The sequence below is a fragment of the Sapajus apella genome, unplaced genomic scaffold, assembly GCF_009761245.1.
Source record: "Sapajus apella isolate SASKATOON/1434 unplaced genomic scaffold, GSC_monkey_1.0 scaffold54, whole genome shotgun sequence".
Classification (NCBI taxonomy): Eukaryota; Metazoa; Chordata; class Mammalia; order Primates; family Cebidae; genus Sapajus; species Sapajus apella.
This window is the reverse complement of record NW_022436994.1, coordinates 9,908,850-9,924,672: the sequence shown is the minus strand read 5'-3', so window position 1 is coordinate 9,924,672 and position 15,823 is coordinate 9,908,850.

Genomic DNA, 15,823 nt, shown 5'->3' with positions numbered 1-15,823 from the left:
ATGGTGAAACCCCGTCTCTACTAAAAATCCAAAAAATTAGCTGGGCACGGTGGCGCGTGCCTGTAATCCCAGCTACTCAGGAGGCTGAGGCAGGAGAATTGCCTGAGCCCGGGAGGCGGAGGTTGCGGTGAGCTGAGATCGCGCCATTGCACTCCAGCCTGGGTAACAAGAGCGAAACTCTGTCTCAAAAAAAAAAAAAAAGAAAGAAAGAAATAGGGTCTCACTATGTTGTCAGGGCTGGTCTCAAACTCCTGGCCTCAAGTGATCCTCCTGCCTTGGCCTCCCACAATGTTGGGATTACAGGCATGAGCCACTGCACCCAGCCAGCAGTTTTGGACTTGAGACAATAGTAACACAGTTCTCAGCTCCCACCCCCCAAAGAAAGCAGGCTACCTTATTTGCAAACTACCATGTACATCTGTTCTTGTCTGGGGGATACCTGAAGAACTGATGCAAGATGCTGTGTCTCTTGCCTAAAATCAGGCCACTGCTCAGAAAAGATGCCTGGGGCAAGAGGTTGTAGGTAGAGACATGCAATAAACCACTTTAAACCCAGAGGAGAAGCTTGGATAATCTGGATATTCAAAAGCAACTCCCAGGCACAGTGGCTCACATTTGTAATCCCAACACTTTGGGTGGCTGAGGCAGGCAGATTGCTTGAGCCCAGGAGTTTGAGACCAGTCTGGACAACATAGCAAGACCCTGTATCTACAAAAAAATTTAAAAAATAGCTGAGCATGGTGGCATGCACCTGTGGCCCCAGGTACTTGGAAGACTGAGGGGGGAGGATCGCTTGAGCCCAGAAGTTTGAGGCTGCAGTGAGCCATGATTGTCCCATAGCACTCCAGCCAGTGTAATAGAGCAAGTCCCTGTCTCAAAAAAAAAAAAATCTTTTTTTTTTTTTGAGACGGAGTTTCGCTCTTGTTACCCAGGCTGGAGTGCAATGGCGCCATCTAGGCTCACCACAACCTCCACCTCCTGGGTTCAGGCAATTCTTCTGCCTCAACCTCCTGAGTAGCTGGGATTACAGGCACGCGTCACCATGCTCAGCTAACGTTTTGTATTTTTAGTAGAGATGGGGTTTCACCATGTTGACCAGGATGGTCTCGATCTCTTGACCTCGTGATCTACCCGCCTCGGCCTCCCAAAGTGCTGGGATTACAGGCGTGAGCCACCGTGCCCAGCTTCAAAAAAATTTTTATATAAATGTTTAAAGCAGCTATAAGCCAAGCACAGCGGCTGATGCCTATAATCCCAGTCTTTGGAGGCCAAGGTGGGAGGATCACGTGAGGCCAGGAGTTTGAGATTAGCCTGGGCAATACGGCAAGACCCTATCTTTATAAAAAATAATTTTTAAGAAGTTAGCTGGCATGCGGCATGTAACTGTAGTCTCAGCTATTTGGGAGGCTGAGATGGGAGGATCATTTGAGTTCAGGGGTTAGAGGCTATAGTAAGCCATGATTGCACCACTGCACTCCAGGCCTGGAGTAAAAATGAGACTCAAGTAAAAATGAGAAAGGAAAGAAGAAAAGAAGAGAAGAGAAAGAAAAAGGAAAGAAAGAGAGAGAGAAAGAAAGAAGGAAAGAAGGAAGGAAAGAAAGAAAGAAAAAGAGAGAAAGGAAGAAAAGGAAAGGAAAGGAAGAAAGAAAGAGGGAGGGAGGGAAGGAAGGAGGAAAGGAAGAAAGGAAGGAATGAAAGAAACGAGGAAAGGAGGGAGGGAGGGAAGGAAGGAAGAAAGGAGAAAAAAGGAAAGTAAGAAGGAGGAAGGAAAGGGGAAGGGAGGGAAGGGAAAGCTTAGCCGGGCATGGTGATACATTCTTGTAGTCCCAGCCACTTGGGAAACAGAAACAAAAAGATCACCTGAGCCTGGAGTTTGAGGCTGCAGTGAGCCATGATCATCACTGCACACCAGCCCAGACGACAGCGTGAGATCCAACTCAACAAAAATAGAACAGCTCTGTATACAGGAAATTTAGAATGCCACACGGATGCCCAGGGCAAAACTCATGTTCAGAAAAGCCCTGAAACTTTTGTCACAGGCTAATCCTTAGGCTCAGAACAAGTCTAGCTAAGTGTTAAAAAAGTTCCAGCCAATTTGCAGAATGGAAGAGGTAATTGGCTGGGTGTGGTGGCTCGAGGCTATAGTCCCAGCTACTCAGGAGGCTGAGGCAGGAGAATCGCTTGAACACAGGAGGCAGAGGTTGCAGTGAGCCTAGATCCCACCATTCCACTCCAGCCTGGAGATAGAGCGAGACTCCGTTAAAAAAAAAAAAAAAAAGGTGTAAGAGGTATGCTTCGTGTGTGTGTGTGTGTGTGTGTGTGTGTGTGTGTGTTGGTGGTGTCATCATTTTTTAGCCTCTGGCATCTCTGTCAAAACACTGGCTAAACACAAGCTAAAGAAACAGACACTTTGGTGACCACAAAAAACAATGAATAGTCTTTGCAAGAATCGTTTGGGAAAGTATAAAAACAGATTACTACAGCCTTTAGCAATTTAAAAAAAAAATGCTGAGGAAGAGATAGAACCTGATTTCCAGACTTCTCACATTATAATAGTTAACTGTTCAGTTTTCAACAGCAACAGCAAAATCATGAGGCAAACAGAAATGGGAAAAGATGGCCTAGTCAAAGGAACAAAAACAAGTTGAAAAAACTGTGTCGAAGGCAGCCCAACATTAGACTTATTAGACAAAAAACTTTAAAACAGCTATCTTAAAGAGCTAAGAGCAAAAACAGATGCGGACTAAAGTAAATTAGGAAAACTATGCATGAACGAAATGAGGTTATCAATAAATTATAAAAAAGAACCACACAGAAATTCTGGACCTGAAAAGGATAATAACTGAAATAAAAACTTCACCAGAGGGGCTCAAGAGCAGATCTGAGAAAGCAGAAAAAAAAATCTGTGAACTTGAAGGTAGGACAATTGAAATCATCAGTTCAGAGGAACAGACGTGAAAAAGAGTGAGGAAAAGCGAACAGAGACTGAGTTACTTATGATACATCATGAAACAAAATAACATGGGTGTTACGGAAGTTCAGTAAGGAGAAGAAAGAGAGAATAGACAGATTATTTGAAGAAATAATGGCCTAAAACTTTCCAAATTTGATGAGAGACATGAATATAAAATATCTAAAAAGTCCAATAAACTCCAAGGAGTACAAATGCAAAGAGACTTACATTGAGACATATTATAATCAAATAGTTGAAAGACAAATACTAAGAGAGAATATTGAAAGCAAGAGAAAAGTGACTCATCACAGACATGACGTCCTCAATAAGATTATCAGCTGATTACTCATAAGAAACATTGAAGGTCAAAAGATAGTGAGCTTGATATATTTAAAGTGTTGAAACACAGAAAACTGTCCACCAAAAAATTCTATTTCCAGCAAAACTTTCCTTCAAAATAAGTGAGAAATTAAGACATTCTCAGATACATAACAGCTGAGAAAGTTCATTACCACTAAACCCGCCTTGCAAGAAATGCTAAGGGGACTCTTTCACGTTGAAATGAAAGGATGCTGAGGTCAGCCAACTGTTATGAGTAACCTAAAAAAAAGAAAAAAGAAATGAAAGGATGCTAGACAGTAACTCAAAGATGTTTAAAGAAATAAAAATCCCCAATAAAAATATTTACATGGATAAATATAAAAGCCAGAATTATTATAGCTTTGGGGATTTTTCTTGGGTGTTTTGTTTGTATGTTTATTTGTTTTGAGACAGGGTCTCTCTTTGGTCCAGGCTGGAATGCATTCGTGCAATCATAACTCACTGCATCCTCGACCTCCGGGCTCAGTCAATCCTCCCATTTCAGCTCCCAAGTAGCTGGAATCCCAATTATAGGCACATGCCACCATGCTTGGCAAATTTTTGTATTTTTTGTAGAGATGGGATCTCACTGTGTTGCCCAGGCTGGTCTCACAATCCTGGAGGCAGGCGATCCTCCCACCTCAGCTTCTCAAAGTGCTGTCGTTACAGGCCTGAGCCACCATGCCTACCAACTCACTCTTTCTTTTTTCCTTTTTTATAAAGCTAGAATCTTGTTATGTTGCCTAGGCTGGTCTCAAACTCCTGGCCTCAAGCAATTCTCCCACCTCAACCTTCCAAAGCACTGGGATTGCAGGTATGAACCACCACACTCAGCCAAAAAACATAATTCCACATTTTTGAGCCAACAATGTATAAAATGAAATTTTTGACATCAGTAATCCACCTAAAGCGGGGACAAGGCTGTATAGAAGTAGAGTTTTGTATGCTGTTAAATTGGTATCAGTGCAAATTAGATTTTTTTAACTCTAGGAAATATTTATATTTTACATATAAAAAAATCACTTTTAAGCCGGGCGCGGTGGCTCACGCCTGTAATCCCAGCACTTTGGGAGGCCAAGGCGGGTGGATCACGAGGTCAAGAGATCGAGACCATCCTGGTCAACATGGTGAAACCCCGTCTCTACTAAAACTACAAAAAATTAGCTGGGCATGGTGGCGCGTGCCTGTAATCCCAGCTACTCAGGAGGCTGAGGCAGGAGAATTGCCTGAACCCAGGAGGCGGAGGTGGCGGTGAGCCGAGATTGTGCCATTGCACTCCAGCCTGGGTAACAAGAGTGAAACTCTGTCTCAAAAAAAAAAAAAAAATCACTTTTAAAATTATTTTAGTTAGAAAGAGTCAATAGGTAGAGCTAGCTAGATGGAAGAGAGAGAGAGAAAGAGCACTCATGAATGGCTGATGAACAGAAAATTCCTACATTTTAAAGCACAAATGTAGCATGAATGTTGACTATGCCGACACGGAACATTGGTGAATGGAATGGTAACAGATAAAATTATCTCTTCTACATTTTATTTTATTTTGTTTTATTGTAATCCCAGCACTTTGGGAGGCCAAGGTGGGTGAATCACAAGGTCAGGAGTTCAAGACCAGCCTGGCCAACATGACGAAATACAATCTCTACTAAAAATACAAAAATTAGCTGGGCATTGTGGCAGGTGCCTATAATCTCAGGTTCTCTAGAGGCTGAGGCAGGAGAATCACTTGAACCCAGGAGGCAGAGGTTGTGATGAGCTGAGATCACGCCATTGCATTCCAGTCTGGGCAACATGAGCAAGACTCTGTCTCAGGGAAAAAAAAACACACACACACAACAGAAAAAAAAAAAAAAAGCATTATTGCAAGAGGCAAAAATGACATTATACATTACTAAAAGGGTCAATTCATCAAGAATATATAATAATACATATGCATCAAACAATGTGACCTTAAAATATATGAAATAAACATTACATAATCGAAAGGAGAAACAGAGAGCAATAAATAGTTGGAGACTTCAATACTCCATTTTCAATAATGGATAGAACAACTGGACAGAAGATCAGTAACGAAATAGAAGTCTTGAACATTTATAAAACGCTTGGACCTAAAGTATATATACAACATTCCACTCCACAATAGCAGGATACACATTTCTTTCAAGTGCACATGGAATATTTCTCAGGATAGACAGAATGTTAGACCACAAAACAACTCTTGTTATATTTTAAATAACTAAAATCATAGAAAATGTTTTCCACTCACAATGGAATGAAACTAGAACTTAATAACAGAAGGGGCTGAGCACGGTGGCTCACACCTGTAATCACAGCACTTTGGGAGGCCAAGTTGGGAGGATCTCTTGAGCCCAGGAGTTCAAGATCAGCCTGGGCAACGAAGAGAAACCCTATCTCTAAAAATAAAAATAAGCTAGGTGCAGTGGTTCACGCCTGTGAGCCGAGGAAAATGAATTGCTTGAGTACAGGAGTTCAGGACTTCCTAGGCAACATGATGAAATCCATCTCCACTAAAAATACAAAAAAAATTGGCCAAGTGTGGTGGTATGCACCTGTAGTCCCAGCTTCCCAGGAGGCTGAGGTGGGAGGATCACCTGAACCCAGAAGATCAAGGCTGCAGTGAGCCATAATTGCACCACTGCACTCCAGTCTGGGCCACAGAGTGAGGCCATGTTTCAAAAAAAAAAAAAAAAAAATTAGCCAGGCATGGTGGCACACACCTGAGGTACCAGCTACTCAGAAGGCTGAGGTGAGAGAACTGCTTGAGCCCAGGAGATAAATGCTTCAGTGAGCCATGATCACCTCACTGCACTCCATCCTGGGTGAACAGAGTAAGATCTTGTCTCAAAAAAATAAGTAAATAAATTACAGAGGGAAAACTGAAAATTCACAATATTTGGAAATTAAACAACACATGCTTAACAACCAATGGATCAAAACATAAATCACAAAGGAAATATAAAAATACCTTGAGACAAATGAAAATGAAAACACAACATACCAAAACTTATGGGATGCAGCAAAGCTGTGCTAAGAGAAAAATTTTTACCCAAAAGCACAATCAAAGAAGAAAGCAGCCTGGTGCAGTGGCTCACGCCTGTAGTCCCAGCCCTTTGGAGGCCAAGAGGGCAGGACTGAGTGAGATCAGCCCGGGCAACATGGCAAAACCCTGTCTCTACAAGAGAGATACAAAAAGTTAGCCAGGTATGGTGGCACGTGCCTGGAGTCCCAGTTGCTTGGGAGGCTGAGGGAGGAGAATCACTTTAGCCCAGGAGGTCAAGGCTACAGTGAGCTGAGATCACACCACTGCACTCTAGCCTGGGCGACAGAGCAAGATCTTGTCTCGAAAAAAAATTTTTTTTAATTTTAATTTTTTAAAAAGGAAGAAAGGGCCAGGTGTGGTGCCTCATATCTGTAATCTCAGCACTTTGGGAGACCATGGCAGGGGAATCACATTAGGCCAGGAGTTTGAGACCAACCTGGGTAACATAGCAAAAGCCCATCTCTACAAAAAAAGAGAGGAGGAGGAAAGAGAAAGAGGAAGAGGAAGAAGAAGGAGGAGGAGAAGGGGGAAGGGGAGGGGAGGGGAAAGGAGGAGGAGGGGAAGAAGAAGAGAAGAAGAAAGATGTGAAATTTTCTAACTGCACACCTTAAGGAGCTAGAAAATGAAAAACTAAACCCAAAGACAGAATTTTAAAAAATAATAGGCTGGGTGTGGTGGCTCACACCTGTAATCCCAGCACTTTGGGAGGCCGAGGCGGGCAGATCACGAGGTCAGGAGTTCAAGACCAGACTGGCCAACATGGTGACACCCCATCTCTACTTAAAAAAACAATAAAATAGGCCGGGCGCGGTGGCTCAAGCCTGTAATCCCAGCACTTTGGGAGGCCGAGGCGGGTGGATCACGAGGTCAAGAGATCGAGACCATCCTGGTCAACATGGTGAAACCCCGTCTCTACTAAAAATACAAAAAATGAGCTGGGCATGGTGGTGCGTGCCTGTAATCCCAGCTACTCAGGAGGCTGAGGCAGGAGAATTGCCTGAACCCAGGAGGCGGAGGTTGCGGTGAGCCGAGATCGCGCCATTGCACTCCAGCCTGGGTAACATGAGTGAAACTCCGTCTCAAAAAAAAAATAAATAAATAAAAATAAAAATAAAAATAAATAAATAAATAAATAATAATAAAGACTAGAACTGAGATAAATGAAATAGAGAATAGAAAACTACAGAGAATAGCTATGCAACAAAAAGTTGGCTTCTTGAAAAAAATCTTCTGAAGGGATAATCTAAAATAATACAAATAATACAGAAAAATAAATTTTAAAAGAAAAAATTAACAAAATTGACAAACCTTTAGGTAAAGTAACTAAGAAAAAAAGAGAGAAGACTCATATTACCAAAATCACAAATGAAAGTGGAAACGTCACAATTTTACAGAAATAAAAAATACAAGATAATACTATGAATAACTGTATGACAACGAACTGGATAATCTAGAAGAAACGGACAAATTGCTAAACATTCAACTACCAAAAGTGATATTCATGAAGAAGCAGAAAATCTACAGCATTAAGTTTGGCATCAACATGGTGACCTCCTGGGAGCAGGGGATGACCAGGTTGCCTAAGGAGGGGTGAACCGGCCCAGGTCGGAAAATGGAGCAGGTCAAAACTCCCATGCTGATCAGTAGCGGGATCACGCCTGTGAATAGCCACTGCACTCCAGCCTGGGCAACATAGCGAGACCCCGTCTCTAAAAAAAAAAAAAAAAACAAATTTAAAAAAAGAAGAAGAAAAGACCCTACCTCTACAAAAAAATAAAATAATTAGCTGGGCATGCTGGCATGTACCCACAGTCCCAGCTACTCAGAAAGCTGAGGCGGGATTGTTAGAGCCCCAGCAATGGAGGCTACAGTGAGCTATAACTGTGCCACTGCACTCCAGCCTAGAAAACAGAGTGATGCCCTGTCTCAAAAAAAATTTTTTAATAAAAAAATTATTAGAACTAATAAATGAATTTGGCAAAACTGCAAGATACAAAATCAATACACAAAAATCAGATGTATTCCTCCCCCCCCCTCCTTTCTCTTTCTTTTCTTTCTCTCTTTCTTTCTTTTTGAGACAGGGTCTCACTTTGTCACCTAGGCTGGAGAGCAGTGACAATCATTGCTCACTGCAGCCTTGACCTCCCAGACTCAAGCAATTCTCCTACCTCAGCCTTTGGAGTATCTGGGACTACAAGTGCTCACCACCACCATGCCTGGCTATCTATCAACTAACTATCTGTCTGTCTATCTATCTATCTATCTATCTATCTATCTATTAGACAGAGGCTCATTCTCTGTTGCCCAGGCTGGAGTGTAATGGCATGATCTCAGCTCACTGCAACCACCACCTCCCCAGTTCTAAGCGATTCTCCTACCTCAGCCTCCTGAGTAACTGGGATTACTGGGGCGTGTCACCATGCCTGGTTAATTTTGTATTTTTAGTAGAGACAGGGTTTCACCATATTGGCCAGGAAGGTCTGGAACTCCTGACCTCAGGTGATCCACCTGCCTCGGCCTCCCAAACTGCTGGGATTACAGCGTGAGCCACTGTGCCCAGACCCTCGCTACTTTTTGTTTTAATTTTTAGAGACAGCATTTCACTGTGTTGCCCAGGCTGGTCTTAAACTCCTGGCCTCAAGTGATCCGCCCTCTTCAGCCTCTTGAATTGCTGGGACTATAAGTGAGGGCCACCATGCCTGACTCTAGTACCACTTGACACATGAGAAAGAAACCATTCTGTTCCCACTCCTGCCATCTGGTTGTCTCTTACTTGCAGCTGTATACACTCCTAATGATGTACCCATAATTCCCTGCTGTCCACAACCTGACTATGAGCACCCCCTCTCCTACTGCTCCTCTACCGCAGAGTCCTCAACCTCAGCACTATAGACATTTTCAACCACAGAACTTCTTGTGGGGGCTGCCCTGTGCATTGTAGGACTTTAACAGCTTCCCACCTAATGCCAGTAGCATCCACTCCCCAGATATGGTAACCTAAAGTGTTTCTTGGCCAGGCATGGTGGCTCACACCTGTAATCCCAGCACTTTGGAAGATCAAGGAGGGCAAATCACTTAAGGTCAGGAGTTCATGACCAGCCTGGCCAACATGGTGAAACCCCTTATCTATTATAAATATAAACGTTAGCTGGGTATGGTGGCGCATGCCTGCAGTCCCAACTACTCAGGAGGCTGAGGCAGGAGTATCTCTTAAACTCAGGAGGCGAAGGTTGCAGTGAGCCAAGACAGAATCACTGAACACCAGCCTGGGCAATGGAGTAAGATTCCACCTCAAAAAAAAAAAAAAACAAAAAAAAAAAACCCCACCTAAAATGTTTCCGTACTTTCCTAAAAGCCCCAGTGGGGCAAATCTGGCTGAGAACCACCACCCTGCAGGAAGCCTATGCTAAGCCAACTAATCTACTTCCTCCACTCAGCTCTGCTATAACCAAGCCAAACCGGGCTCTCGAGCTCCTCTGGGCCTTCCCAAGGTCTGCCCATAGAATCTCCTTGGCAGTGGGAATTCCCACCACCACCCAAGCCTGAGTGGTCTCTCCCTGCTCTGGCCATGATAGCAGGGGCTGGCTGTCTCCCTTGGCACTTGGCCTAACTATCACTGCATTCATGCATTTTGCTTCTGGAGGCCGAGGTCTTGGTTCCTGGGGCAGGGGCAATACCTCCTACACCAAGGATCCTTGCACCTACAGGGGTCCAATTTGTACATTTCAGTGACTGTATTAGATACTTCGCTTCAGGAATACAGTTGCAGTCAGGACCCACTGCTGTCAATGCCATAGACTCAGGGCTGTGTGAACGTCCATCTCCCCACCACTGGAACAGGCACAAGAGTTGGGGTGCCTGGTCCCCCAGCCCACTGCTGAGGAGAAAGGCTTGCAGGTCCATGGAGAAGATGAGGCAGGCTGAACTTGTAAATTGCTGGGACATCCCAAGTACTTCCTGAGGGCTCCCTGAAGGGAGGATGGGCAGCTCTGCCCTGACTGTTGCTCCCAGCATCCCAGCTGCAGGTGTTGACCAAAGAGGGTCTTAGCCTAGGCAAGGTGAAGATGGTGAAGCCACACCACTATGTAGGGGTAGCCACCAGAAATGGAGAGCACACATCAAGGCTGAAGGGGGACAAGGTCTGGGGACTGGCCCTACATGCTTAGTCTCTACTGTACAAGCATCAGTTGCTTCTCACATTCATCCCAGCCCTGCAAGCTGATGGGTACCCTTCATTCTAGGCCCCTCGTCTTTTTTTGATGGCCTCTCTTGACACAGAACTGCATTTTCTAATCTTGAGCCAACAAGTCATACAGTGAGCCATGGTGAACAAAAGGGGCCATGAGAGGAACCTGAAGCAGGGTCTCCCAGATGGGAGCAGGCATGGGTCCCAGCCTACACCTGATACCCACCAGCCTTGACAAACATGAGACCTGTGGAGTATCCCTGGGCTTATGTGGGGCACAACTGGAGCCTCTAGAAGGAAGAGGACAAGGGCTTCCTGTCTGAGCCCTGAGTCATGGAGGTGACACAGAGGGAGGGGTCCTACCTGCTGCATGGGCAGGTGCAGAGTCCAACTCCATGATTCCTACCACATCCTTTCCCTCCACTTTTAACTGGAATTAGTCCTCAAAAGCCTCAGGCAGTAGAAAGGTCGTGAAAAGGAAAATTGCCTCCAGGGCATTACGGATACTCTCAGAAGGAACACACATGTGCACAACTTGGCATGGTCCTTGCCTCCAAAGAGGTCCCAAATCAAGATGGGGACAGGCCCCCCAGCAATGAAGTTTCATGAGGTCAGAGCAGTATCAGACACACATAGGAGGATGCCCAGCCCAGGATGGGGCTCAGGAAGACTTCCTGGAGGAGGCTGTGCATGGGTCAGACAGGTTTCACACCCTAGGGTTGCAGATTTAGCAAATAAAAAGCAGGATGCTGGCTGGGTGCGGTGGCTCATGTCTGTAATCCCAGCACTTTGGGAGGCCGAGGCGGGTGGATCACAAGGTCAGGAATTTGAGATCAGCCTGGCCAATATGTTGAAAGCCCATCTTTACTAAAATTACAAAATTAGCTGAGCGTGGTGGCACAAGCCTGTAGTCTCAGCTACTTGGGGTGCTGAGGCACAAGCATCGCTTGAACCTGGGAGGCAGAGGTTGCAGTGAGCCGAGGTCACACCACTGCACTCCAGCCTGCGCAAGAGTGAGACTGTTTCAAAAAAAAAAAAAGCAGGATGCCCAGGTATATTGGAATTTCAGAGAATATTTGTTTTAGCGTTATATCCCAAATATTGGACAGGACATGGTTATGCTGTAAAATTCCTCACTGTAAGAATTTTTACAGGCGTCTTATTATTTGAAGTTCCAATCTAGCTAAACATCCACTTTACCTGGCCTCCCAGGTCACCATGACTTTTGGATGAAGTGTTGGGCTCAGAGAAGGGATGTGACAGGGGAGTTTCATATCCGAGACCTGAGGTATCCCGCCTCCAATTCCAGACTAGAGTCTGAAAGACAGAGCACCTCCCCTCTACCACTTGGTCAGGTGACGTTGGGTTGGCTAGTCCATCTGAGCTTTTGCCAATCTGCAAAATAAATGTGTGATGGATATTAAAACCTTGCCTCTCAAACTGAGCTGCAGACCAGCACCTTTGGCCTCACCTGGATGGAGGTGAGTACCCAAATGCAGAACCCCAGCCTGTACCCTAGACGTGTTCGCATGGAAGTACGGAGACACATCCCAAAGGCAAGGGTGGCTTCAATAGGCATTGGGAGGTGCTAGCACAGAGCTGGGCTGCAACAGGTACGGCGGGTGCCTGAGCCACATCAGCCCCTACAGGAACCCTCGGAGGGGGCATTTTACCCCCACTTACAGGTGAGCACCTAGAGAAGGCCAAGAAAAGCGACATGCCTTCCCTGAATGAGACCATACAGTCAGAAGGTGGCCACTGTGGTCTGACCTGGCCACTGTGCCCACAGAGAACTTGGGACGCTCAGGTGAGCCACAGCGGGATGCTGTGGTGGAGGCAGCTCTTGGTGTATTCGTCTGAAGACCCCCTTGATGTGCCTTGTTCTCTAGCTCACTGGTACCAGATACCCTTGGTGCATTCTACGCCAATCCTACTGCTTCCCAGCAGGTTTATAGGTAGACTGGAGGACTACACAGACGCTGGATGCATTGAGTTCCAAAAGCATTTCAAGATAAACTAAATAATGTGCATTTACCCAGCATCATGCCTGGCACACTGCCATGACGAACTGCTCCTTTCCATCTTTACCCTCATAAAAAATGGCTGTGAGGAATGGAAGAGCAGCAACTCACAGCCTGTTCCACAGGCAGGCGTCTTCCATAATGATGTTCCTGGGGAAAAAGACGACAGTTGACAGGGGAACCTTCCCTGCTCAAATTCTACTTTATCACCATTGCCTCTTGGGGCCTCTGCCCCTAAGGTCCAAAGTCTCAAAATTCTCCAAAAGCTGAGTCATTCATCCTCGGCAGATGCAGGCAGAGAATCAGCTTGGCTGTGAATGTACCCTGAGCCTTTTGTGCTCTAGGTCCAGAGGTTTCTGGACATACCACTGTCGTCCCAACCGCTATCACCAGCTGTATCATCAGAATACTTATGCTTTCAAAAACACTCTGTCAAGGCCAGGTACAGTGGCTCACGCCTGTAATCCCAGCACTTTGGGAGGCCAAGGTGGGCAGATCATGAGGTCAGGAGATCGAGACCATCCTGGCTAACATGGTCAAACCCCCTCTCAACTAAAAATATGAAAAAATTAGCTGGGCATGGTGGTACATGCCTGTAATCCCAGCTACTCGGCAGACTGAGGCAGGAGAATCACTTGAACCCGGGAGACGGAGGTTGCAGTGAGCTGAGATTGCACCATTGCACCTGGGTGACAGGGCAAGATTCCATCTCAAAAACAAAACAAAAACACCTCTGTCTTCTGTATCTTTTGACTTTTTAAGACATGACTATTATATTTTCAAAAATAAATCAATTTTTCAGCCCCCGTTGCATATTTTGGTGACAACCCTCTGGTCTTTTCACCCTCAAATGTACAGGGATTCCCTCCCACCCCAGGGAATTTACACATGCTTTTCCCCCTGCTAGGACTGCTGTTCCCTCCCACCCTTCCCATCTCGGCATAAACCTCACTTTCTCAAGGAAGCCAGCATTCTCTCCAACTGCGTGAGGGCCCCTTACAGCCCTCCAGTAGCCTGAACTCCCCATATGACTATTGAGCAGTCTGCATTAGTTGACCGTCTCTGCTCCTTGCCTAAAACACTGTGCCTCATCCATCTAATTCCAAACCCTGGCATAGTCCAGACACCCAGGCACCCACTCAGGTGTAGGTGTGGGCAAGATTGTGCCAGCCCAGAGCAGAGATGCCACTGCACTCTCCTGACCTTCCTGCATGAGCCCAGGGCGTCACCAGCCTGGAAACCATCCAAGCCTCTCTGCTGTTTAGTGAAGCCTAGGCTTCCAGAGAGCCCTAGGTTCATTTGTCCATAGCACACACACCCTCAACCAAGGCCTGCCCAGTCCTGATTCGCACGTTTGTGCAAAGGGCACAGGCTTTGGACAGAGACTGAGTCCAAGAGGCCAACCCTGAGTGCCTGTTTGTTCACATGTAAATAGGCACATGGTATCTGCCTCCCAGGTGAGGTGTTGAACAAGCCCTGTATACTCTCTCTGTAGTCTCAGAACATGAAGACGGGCCTTCCCATTCTCTATTTTTTAAAGACAGGGTCTCATGGCCAGGCATGGTGGCTCATGCCTGTAATCCCAGCACTCTGGGAAGCCGAGGTGGGTGGACTACCTGAGGTCAGGAGTTCAAGACAAGCCTGACCAACATGATGAAACCCGTCCCTACTAAAAATACAAAAAACTCAGCCAGGTGTAGTGGTGGCCACCTGCAATCCCAGCTACTCAAGAGGCCGAGGGAGGGAGAATTGCTTGAACCCAGGAGGTAGAGGTGGTAGTGAGCCAAGCTTACACTACTGCACTCTAGCCTGGGCAATGGGGCAACACTACGTCCAAAAAAAAGGGAAAGAGAGAGTTTGTGTTACTGTGTTGCCCGGGATGGAGTGCAGTGGCGTGATCATACATACAGCCTCAAACTCTTGATCTTCTGGGCTCAAGCAATCCTCCTTCTTTTCAATGCCCTGGCCCCAGAATGCCCACAATGGTACCTAACCCCAAAGCAAAAGTCCCGTAGTACCAGCTATTCCACCAGGGTGGACAAGACAGAGCCCAAACCCTGCACAGAACCTCATTCACCAGGTAACTTCTGAGCCTCATCTCCCCCACCTAAAACATAGAAACAGCTTCCCCCAGGGAGGCTATTAGGAGGAAGGAACGTACACTTCGAACAAATAACTACCATACCTTTACCCAAACTCCTCTGCTCCAGGCCCTGACCATGCTGTCCCCAGGCAGGAATACAGCATCAGGCTGGCTCCATGCTCCTCTACCTCACCCCCCAAAGAAGAAAATCACTGGGGAAACCCAATCTCTTCTCCATCCAGAGTGGCTCTGGGATACAAGTTCTCTTGGTAGGGTGTTCCTGGAAGTGACAGGGTCAGAGACAAGCACCCTGGAGACGGGGTATGTAACACTATAGAATATAGCTTGGCTGTAACATCCAGAGCACTCACTGTGCCCAGGGCCATCCTCAGCACCCCATGAAGCAAGGTGGGAAGGCCAACCTGGGACAAGGACCAGGTCTCAGAACTGCAGGCACAATCTGCCCTGTCTCATCTTCCAAAGGTGGGAGGGATGCCCACTGATCGGGTCTATGCAGTTGACAGGCATCTCCCAGCAGTTGCTCAAATGGTTGCTTTTTCTCCAGTTCCACTAACTCTTTTTCTTTCTGAATATTCCTAACCACCACAGACTGCAAGAATACTGCGTGCAGCTCCCTGGCAGCTCTAGTTCACACCTGCCCAAAAAATACCACCATCCTACCCTCATCACACACGCTGGCTTCGTGGAAATCCTCAGGAGTTGACAGAAGGGAGCGGGGATCATGGAGATCCCAAATCTTGGGTCCTGCTACCTTCAGTCCTATTGTGACCAAAGCCCCAGCCTCCCTCGTCTCTATACAAACTTTCACAAAGAAAAAACTTGGCTTCTTTCTAAAAACCCCTAGTTTTTCCTCCCCCTCCCCCTGCGCAACCTCATGCCCCCAGCCTAGCCTTGTGATACCTGGTAAGCAAGTAACATGCAATCTAGGGCCCTGAGCCAGCAGACAGGCCCAGACTTCAGGCTGAGAAGGCAGCTGGAGAGGTAGGCCAGGGCACAAGGAACTGTTTGTGGGTGTGCATGTTATACTGCAGCTTATGCATATAACACAGACACAACTCACACATCAACAGGTGCTCAGAAAGGGACCAGCAGATAGCTTCCCTGGCTCCTCTAAGGAAGGGCAGGCAGCTTCCCCCAGAAA